This window comes from Aptenodytes forsteri, unplaced genomic scaffold (genome assembly GCF_000699145.1).
Source record: "Aptenodytes forsteri isolate BGI_AS27 unplaced genomic scaffold, ASM69914v1 Scaffold105, whole genome shotgun sequence".
In the NCBI taxonomy this organism is placed as follows: Eukaryota; Metazoa; Chordata; class Aves; order Sphenisciformes; family Spheniscidae; genus Aptenodytes; species Aptenodytes forsteri.
This window is the reverse complement of record NW_008796112.1, coordinates 744,014-752,085: the sequence shown is the minus strand read 5'-3', so window position 1 is coordinate 752,085 and position 8,072 is coordinate 744,014. Positions and strand designations below refer to the sequence as shown.

General features: G+C 36.0%; 1 protein-coding gene across 1 annotated transcript in view; it reads right to left on the bottom strand.

Annotated features, from left to right (window-relative positions):
- The window catches only part of SLC6A11 (solute carrier family 6 member 11), a 113,663-nt gene that overhangs the window by 71,879 nt on the left and 33,712 nt on the right, over nt 1-8,072 (bottom strand). The window lies entirely within an intron of this gene.

Below are 8,072 nucleotides of genomic sequence, written 5' to 3'. Positions count from 1 at the left end.
AAAAAGAGAGGGGAAGGCGGGGGGGGGGGGGGGGAAGGTGAAAAATAATTTACTGTTAGTGTGCCCTCTATTGTCTCCAGCCTGGATAATGAAGTTATCTGGGGGGATGAACAGTGAAACATCCATAAATCATCCTACACTCCCCAGCACTGCAAGCGCAGGTGGAGGAGGGGCCATGACTATAAAAAGAAAGGTAAGGGGGGAATGTGTAGAGTTCAATAGTGAGAGATGACACTACACTGAGCCAGCCAGAGCCTGACAACTTACATTTTGCATTTTAAACCGTTCACACAAATTCTGGGGTTTTCCTCAACAGAAAAATGAAAAATAAAATGTAACCAACAGTTAAGTACAGTTGCAACTTTTTTTTTTTTTCTTTCTAGTAATGCACAGAGAGGAGTTTGATTTGTTGGAATAAACTCTCAACAGCTCAGATGTCTATTTTGTATTGAACTATTCAGGCCTATCAGAACTGCAACCTGGGACAGAAAGTCTTCAGAAACCCTATAGAGTGAAAAAAACAGGGCTCTACACCTTTAGTTAAACCTTGCTAAAATGTGGATGCTAATTAAGTATACGTTAGTGCATTTCATTGGCCATCTTATTTATTCATTATAAATGGTCTTACAGTTTTCAGTGATTGTTTCCTGCCCGTCACATTCACAGATTAACAATAATGTCAAAACTACTTACCAAGCCTTTTTTCTATTATTGTTAATAGGTCTATGTCAAGATGCCCCAGTCAAACAGGCTATACCTTACTGTTTGCTCTTATCTCTGGTCTTTTAACACATAGAATTAATATAGACTTCCATAAAATTTCTTGACAATTTACACTTAAATGGCCCTTCACTGCATTCAGCTCAGCAAATCAAACTGATCTGTGGAACTAATTAAGAAGTAAGGAACAGCGCGGCATTGGGAAGGACAACAGCCATGCAGTTACAAAATGAATTTCATGAAGTCCATCTTAAGACCCTCATATTGATCACAGCTATAAAATGCACTTAGCAGCCTTTACAAGACTCTTGTGTAAGTTTTACATGTAAAGCTTAAATAAAACAGTCAAATCAGGAAAAATCTGGGAGTCCATATGGAATCTAACCAAGTTTGCCAAACATAACATTTAGAATGAGACAGGCTCCCATCAGAACCATTAAGCAGAAAAGAACTATGGAGAACATTACAGGTTAAGACACCATGCATATACACAGGAAAAAAATTCGATAGCGTAAGAGTAAAATAACAAATTACGCCATCACTTACACATATTCAACCCAATATCCTGCTTACCTGTGGTAGGTAAAACAGTACTGCTGCTCCTTTAAGAAAAGAAAGTTCTCTGCTTTGCCAAGGTGTTTATAACTTTTCCAATTATGTCATGGTAAAAAGTGAAATACTTGAATTAATAACGAAAGTGACAAATAATAAATTTAAAAAAATTTAAAAAATCAGAGTGCCTCATACCTTTATGTTTATCTACAATAACTACATCACCAAGAAAACTTGCAAGGTCATTTCTAATAGTTTACAATGATGAACTGCAAATTATTTTCTTAACCAAACAGTATCCTTTATAGTGATGCAATGGATAATACAAGGCTATCCAATGATAAATTAAGAGAAAAGTCATAAATGTTTCATGAGGAGATACTGTGTAATCATTAATCTATTATTTTAGCTTTTGACTTGCAGGACTATTTAATCAAGCATCTTAGACAACTCATGTTTATGTAGAGAGTAGCTATATCTGTACTTTTTCTTATATAGCACTTAAACAGATGTGAGCACAGCAATACCTTTCAGCAACGCTTTCCGTGCTATGGTTAAGAGAGTACCTACAGAGTGAAAAGGGGTAGCAAGTGATTAACAGAACCATATTCATGTTTTCTAGCATGTTTTCAAGTCAGAGCTTGATGAGACAGTGTGCAAAACATTTTCAAAGTTGATTATGATCTGAAAAAACACATTTTCAAAGTTGATTATGATCTGAAAAAATAAGCAAATTTAGAGCAACATCCACAGCTTTTTACAGGGGACACAGCCTCTTAGCTCTGTCTACTCCTCTAGATCGTTTTGCAGACACTTGATACCTGTGAAAGAGTTGATGCTTTCTGCATGTTCTTGTGTCAAGTCAGGACAACACTCTTGACTTTACCTTTCAGCATCACCATCTATTCTTATTAGCCTCTCCTTCTGTTGTAGTTTTAAAGTATATCAAGCAGAGAGACAGCATAAAGTTAACACACTCTAAGATCAGGATGATGTTGAACTTCAGGGAACTCAACACAAAGAGTAGGAAAGGATTAAAAGATTCAGAAGTCAGAATCAGATAGAATAATATTCAGTGATTACTGAAGCCTGTCTCTGTGATACATAAATTAGTTCCAGAAAATTTTGAAGAATGGACTCTTATGAGATTTGTCCCTCTTCCAGATGATCCTGAAACAATGTGCGAAGGATTTCTCATCACATATTGGCCAGCAGCTAATGGAGAAGTACAAAACAGTGTGGAAGAACTATTTGGGTTTGGCTCTGACAAAAGAATAGAAGTATAGTCTTTATGATACTAATGAGAACTCATTCAAAAAGACCAAAAAATATAGAAGTCTTGGTCTTAGTGGTCATACAAGCAGTGTGATATTCTAATACTAAATAACACAAAAATCTTGAAGGTACACAACAATATTCTTTTAACACTTCATAGCAGAAAATGCTGACTTTGTGTTGAGTCACAAAATTACAAAACCTGGCCTACAGTTTTACAACAGACATTAATTTTTTTGTTTACTAAATGCTTCCCAGACCAAAAGCGATTTTCCTTCAGCTATCCAGAGTTTTTTCAAATTAGTGTTACACAGACAAATTACATCAGAAAGAATTACACTTGTTGGTGTTAGCCAAATTTCTTTATGGAAAGGTTTCAGAGAACCAATTGGAATGCACTGTAAATCTGAATGCAGTTTACTATTTTGTAAGGAACATAAGCTTTTTCTGTTGTCTGCTTTCCATAACCAAACCATTATTTAATAATGCATTCTATTGCCATAGAATACATGGGAAAGCAAAGAAAATGGTTTGGGGTACAAAGTCATATGGCAATATTATATGTTACAAATATTCTGTAAGATGGAAGCTGTCTTTTTGGCAATGTTTATCTATAATATTCTTTGGCAGACCTGTTGAAGTCTTCAGCAGACTTTGCATTTTTTGTTTGTTAGGTCCAACTCTTTGCAATAAGACTGAAAGGGTCTTAGATTGATTCTCCAAGAAATGTAAAAGATATTGCATATGGACAAGGGCAGTTTATGGCATTTATTACATGTCAAATACTCGCTGCCTAAACCAGCCTTTGGATCCAAATCTATTAGTCATTATTATATTAGTTTCCCATTTACAAGGAGTTTTGCTTTTCTCTTTGTGGCTTGCTTTCAAACATCAGATATCACACTTAAAAATGCAAAGCTGGGGGTGTGGTAAAATGTTCTAATATCCATACTTGAAAATGATAGCAAGACTGCGGGTTGCTTTTTAACACTTTTGATTCAACCCTTCCTCATCTACAGAGCGGGCAGAAGTAGTGCTCTTTTATACAGCACAGAGAACAGAAGCACATCACGCAATGGTATTATGAAGACATGAGCAAGTTTGATCAGTTGTCCCATGGCTGCGTGACGTACTGTATGCTGATTAGCTGCCGCTCCCATTCATGAATAGGCCAGTGGTGCTGACTAGGAAAGAAAGACTCAAGAAAAAAAAATCCAGCTATTAACTTAGCTTATTAATATAGAAGTATTTTCAAGTCATTTTGTGTGCATGAATAATTGCAGGCACTCCAAACCATGCTATGTAGTGACACAGATGATAAAAAAATGTGTTTTAATCAGGAGTGGATGACAGAAATATGACAAGCTAAGCAAAAACCCATATAATTCAGTAACAAAATTAAATATTGGAATGAACATACAGGTAGGAAAAAAGTAATTAATAAATGACTCATATCATGAGGAAAATTAAGCTTTGGAATAGGTTGCCCCAAGACACGTGAAATCTCTGTCCTTGGAGGTTTTTAAGATGCAGCCAGCCAAAGCACAAAGAAAAAACTGTTCTGAGTTCAGTGTTGATCCTTTTTTGACCAAGAAGCTGCACAAGAGACTTCCCAAGATCCCTTCCAACCTGTACAATTTTATGATTCTGTAAATCCACGTACCTGACAGGGTTCCAAACTAACAATATCAGCACCAGACAGGGATGTGTTGATGCATTCAAAAAGCAAGCAAGACGCTTGAACAGAAAAGGAATGGACTGATGAAGAAGACAGAATACCATAATGCCTCTATATAACTCTTTAAGTCTACCAGCCTCCTCACTTGAAAAGGAATTGTGCAGAGGTTGCTACAAGTGAGGAGTCACTATGAGCTCAGAGGAGTGATCACCATCTGAAAAAATTTGCAAACTTTCATTAAAAAAAAAAAAAAAAAGAAAAGAAAAAAGGAAAATATTAGGATTACTTCCTTCAGCAAGCAGTTTTGGAAAACTTGTGGTGTCCCTTTCTCAAAGTTTAAAGCACAAGGACATTTAGCCAAATTAATAAATGGGTAGTCAAGATCCAAAAAAGAACTGGTTCCCTGGTACCTGAAGATTTAGTGAATGTTATATGAAGATCAAAAATTAGCAAGACCCAGCAACTATGTAGGTATATACATTATAGAAATACTCAGAATTGTCGTGATTAGCAATCAAAAATATTTTGGAAAAATAAGATACTAAACCAAGCTGTAATGATCAGAGTCTAGAATGATGCTATAAATGCTTAGAAAATTAACTTTCTTCAGCCTTCTACATAGTTCTTTCCTCATCTTTCAAAGCATTTGATGCTAGCTACTGAAAATACTTCTGCATAAGATGGATATCATGTATTATCAAACTCAGCAAGTTGCTATATACACATGACATTATGATAACATTACATTGTCATATTTTCCTCCTTTTGATTTTGAGTTTCTCATTCAAGGAATATGCATTTAGTATACATGCAATATTTTAAATGTGAAAGCTAGCATACAAATAACTTCAGATCTAAGATTGAATAATTAATGGCAAGAACCCCAGAAAAGGCAAATATCTTTCTCCTGAAAGCCACGAGAACCACCTGAAATTATTTTGATATTACACATCTGTTGGAATGGAAAACTAAAATGTTTTGTGAGAAAGCGATGACTTTCAAGAACAGTAATGGAAAAGTTTGAAACACCTCATTAACAGTGTCACAATCACTTCATTTGGAGATAAACTTTATGTTAGATTTAATATATTTAATATTCATAATCTGAGTGGATTCTGTGGTAGTGCTAGTTGGAGAATGATGGTTTTATTTTATGACAGCTTTTAAGGCTTGGATTTTTTTTTCACCATGCATTAGGATGCAGAGTAAAAAGAGGAAAAGAGTAAACCAACCTCTTGAATATTTCACAGAACACAGCTGTATGAAGATGGTACGTTTGTCTCTCCCCTTCTCCATTTTGTCTCTGTTTGCCCTGTCCTCATCCTCTCTAGCTATTCTGTCCCACAGACACCTTCCTTTGAAAATGTTTCCAAATGTGATAAAACTTTAAGAAGTTTTCTGCTTTGAATAAATGTTATTTCATTTAAATTATTCAATCAATTAAAGTACATAGCAAATTTAACAAGCTAGCCTAAAAACACTCTTAGTATTATGATAGAAGTCTAGAAGTCGATTTTAAATGTTTCCTGGAAATGAGCATATAATAAATTCAATCTAGTGTGAAGGATTATGATTGGATGAACTTAAATATGAACTTTCGAAATGCCAATATATCAGAAATGGAACTGCAGCCCAGAAGACTGCTCTGTCATCTATATTTCAGAGCATTTCATTCCTTTGTAGCATCCACAACATCTGACTGCTGTGTCTTTGTTTAGCTGGTCTGGGGAGGCAGTGAGATGGCACAGATTTCCAGTGACTTTGGCTAAAATAAATGGAAAGTGTAAGAATATTAAAATTCGTAAATACATCTAAAAAGTGAACTTATGTCCAGGAAAAAAACCATAACACTGGAAACCAATTGCAATGTCACACATTTATCTAGTAAAAAGCTTTCCTTACTAATTACAGGAACAGAACTGGAAAAAAGAAATTATCAATATTGGCTATGAAAGATCCTTACTGCATGTTTCTTGAGAAGCAATGGATCCTCTGTATAGGCAGACTGCTGAATACCACAGTCCCTCCTGAGGAACACAGGAATCTACCAGTCTGCTTCCTCATGATTTTGGAAACAAACTTCTGTTCATGGTAAACCAATCTAGATAGTGTAAATATAGGATGAGTCTACTTCTTACAGGACCCTGATCTAATTTTTTTAAGCTTGAGACCTAAAAAGCTGAATACTGGGTATTAATTCCATTTTCTTTGCACTTCTGTTGCAAGACTGCTGTATTTCTGTTTAACTGAAAAGCTTATCGTCCCATTTCAAGTGGGCAAGGCATGTCTCTTTCTCAGGCTGCTTCACCTAACCTCATCAGAAAGGTGGTTATCAAAATCACACTGAAATAAAATAAAATAAAATGGGGAAGGGAAGGGAAAGAAAAAAAAAAGGTCAAACAGGTCATTTTCACTTCAATTACTTCCAAAACGCAAGATCTATTTCTGCGGAAATGGTATAAGCTGAAGGAATCTCGTGTGATATGTATATGAAGAACAACAAAAATCTGAATGTAAACCATAGAAATGCAGAAATGTAAAATATATCCTTTCCAAAATCACTAGAGCCTCTCCCTATCAGCAAATGATTTCTACCAATGCTATTTTTCTTAAGTACAGTGCAGTTTTGCACAACCTTGCATGCATGCACGCATGTGCATTCACAGTACATGTGTTTTCCTCCACCCTTGGGTCAGATTATACTACGGTAGAATAGATCTCCATCTTCAGACATTCTTTCTGATGGAAAAAAAGAAAATTAGTTTTGCTCAGTTTCATTTCTTCACTGCCAGCTGGATATCCTCAGACAACTCTAAACCACTTTTGTACCTCCCTGGAGTGCATGCTTCAAAGACATATGGACATTTATCTTGCCACTCCCTTCTATCACCTTTGCTTCTTTATATTTTTCTCTCTAGGTTTTTTTTCCCCTCTTTCCTCTAAACTATTCATGCTGATATGTATCCCTAGACAGTCTTTCTCAGCATTTTTCCTGCAGTGACTTGATAAAAGTAGGGCTGCATAAATCTGTGTGTGCAAATACTTAGATGAAAAATGCAGTATCAGATTGACTGACACAGTTGGCAAATACAGGCAGAATTCAGCAAATAGTTTCAGCCAAGATTTTGATAGGAAGAAGGATGTGTGTCGTTGAGAAAGCTGCAAAATTTCACTCTGACATTTTCTAAATTAAAAAAAAAACACTCTACATTTCAAACATTTAATTTATAAATGTAGGCTACCAAAACAGAAACAAAAAAATCCAACCGTACTTCCAAACTAAGTAATAAACAATTGAAAATTAGATGCACAAAATGTTTCAATCTACCAATTTTTTTCCTTGTATTCTTTGTTTCCAACATGAGAAACCAGTGCTTTTTTTAGACACACACCCCTCCAGAACTATGGCTCTTTTCCTCTCTCTGTTTAGTCAATTAATCATATATTCTACTCAGAACTATGTCTGCTACTACTCCAGGGGCAACCTCTCCATCATCCCATGACTCACTTAGGCTGTTGTCCTGGTTTCAGCTGGGATAGAGATAATTTTCTTCCTAGTAGCTGGCATAGCGCTGTGTTTTGGATTTAGTATGAGAATAATGTGGTAACACACCGATGTTTTAGTTGTTGCTAAGCAGTGTTTATACTAAGTCAAGGATTCTTCAGCTTCCTATACTCTGCCAGAGAGGAGGTGCACAAGAAGCTGGGAGGGAGTATAGCCAGGACAGCTGACCCCAACTGGCCAAAGAGATATTCCATTCCATACCATATGACATCATGCTCAGTATATAAGCTAGGGGGAGTTGACTGGGGGCAGCAATCACTGCTCAGGGACTGACTGGGCATC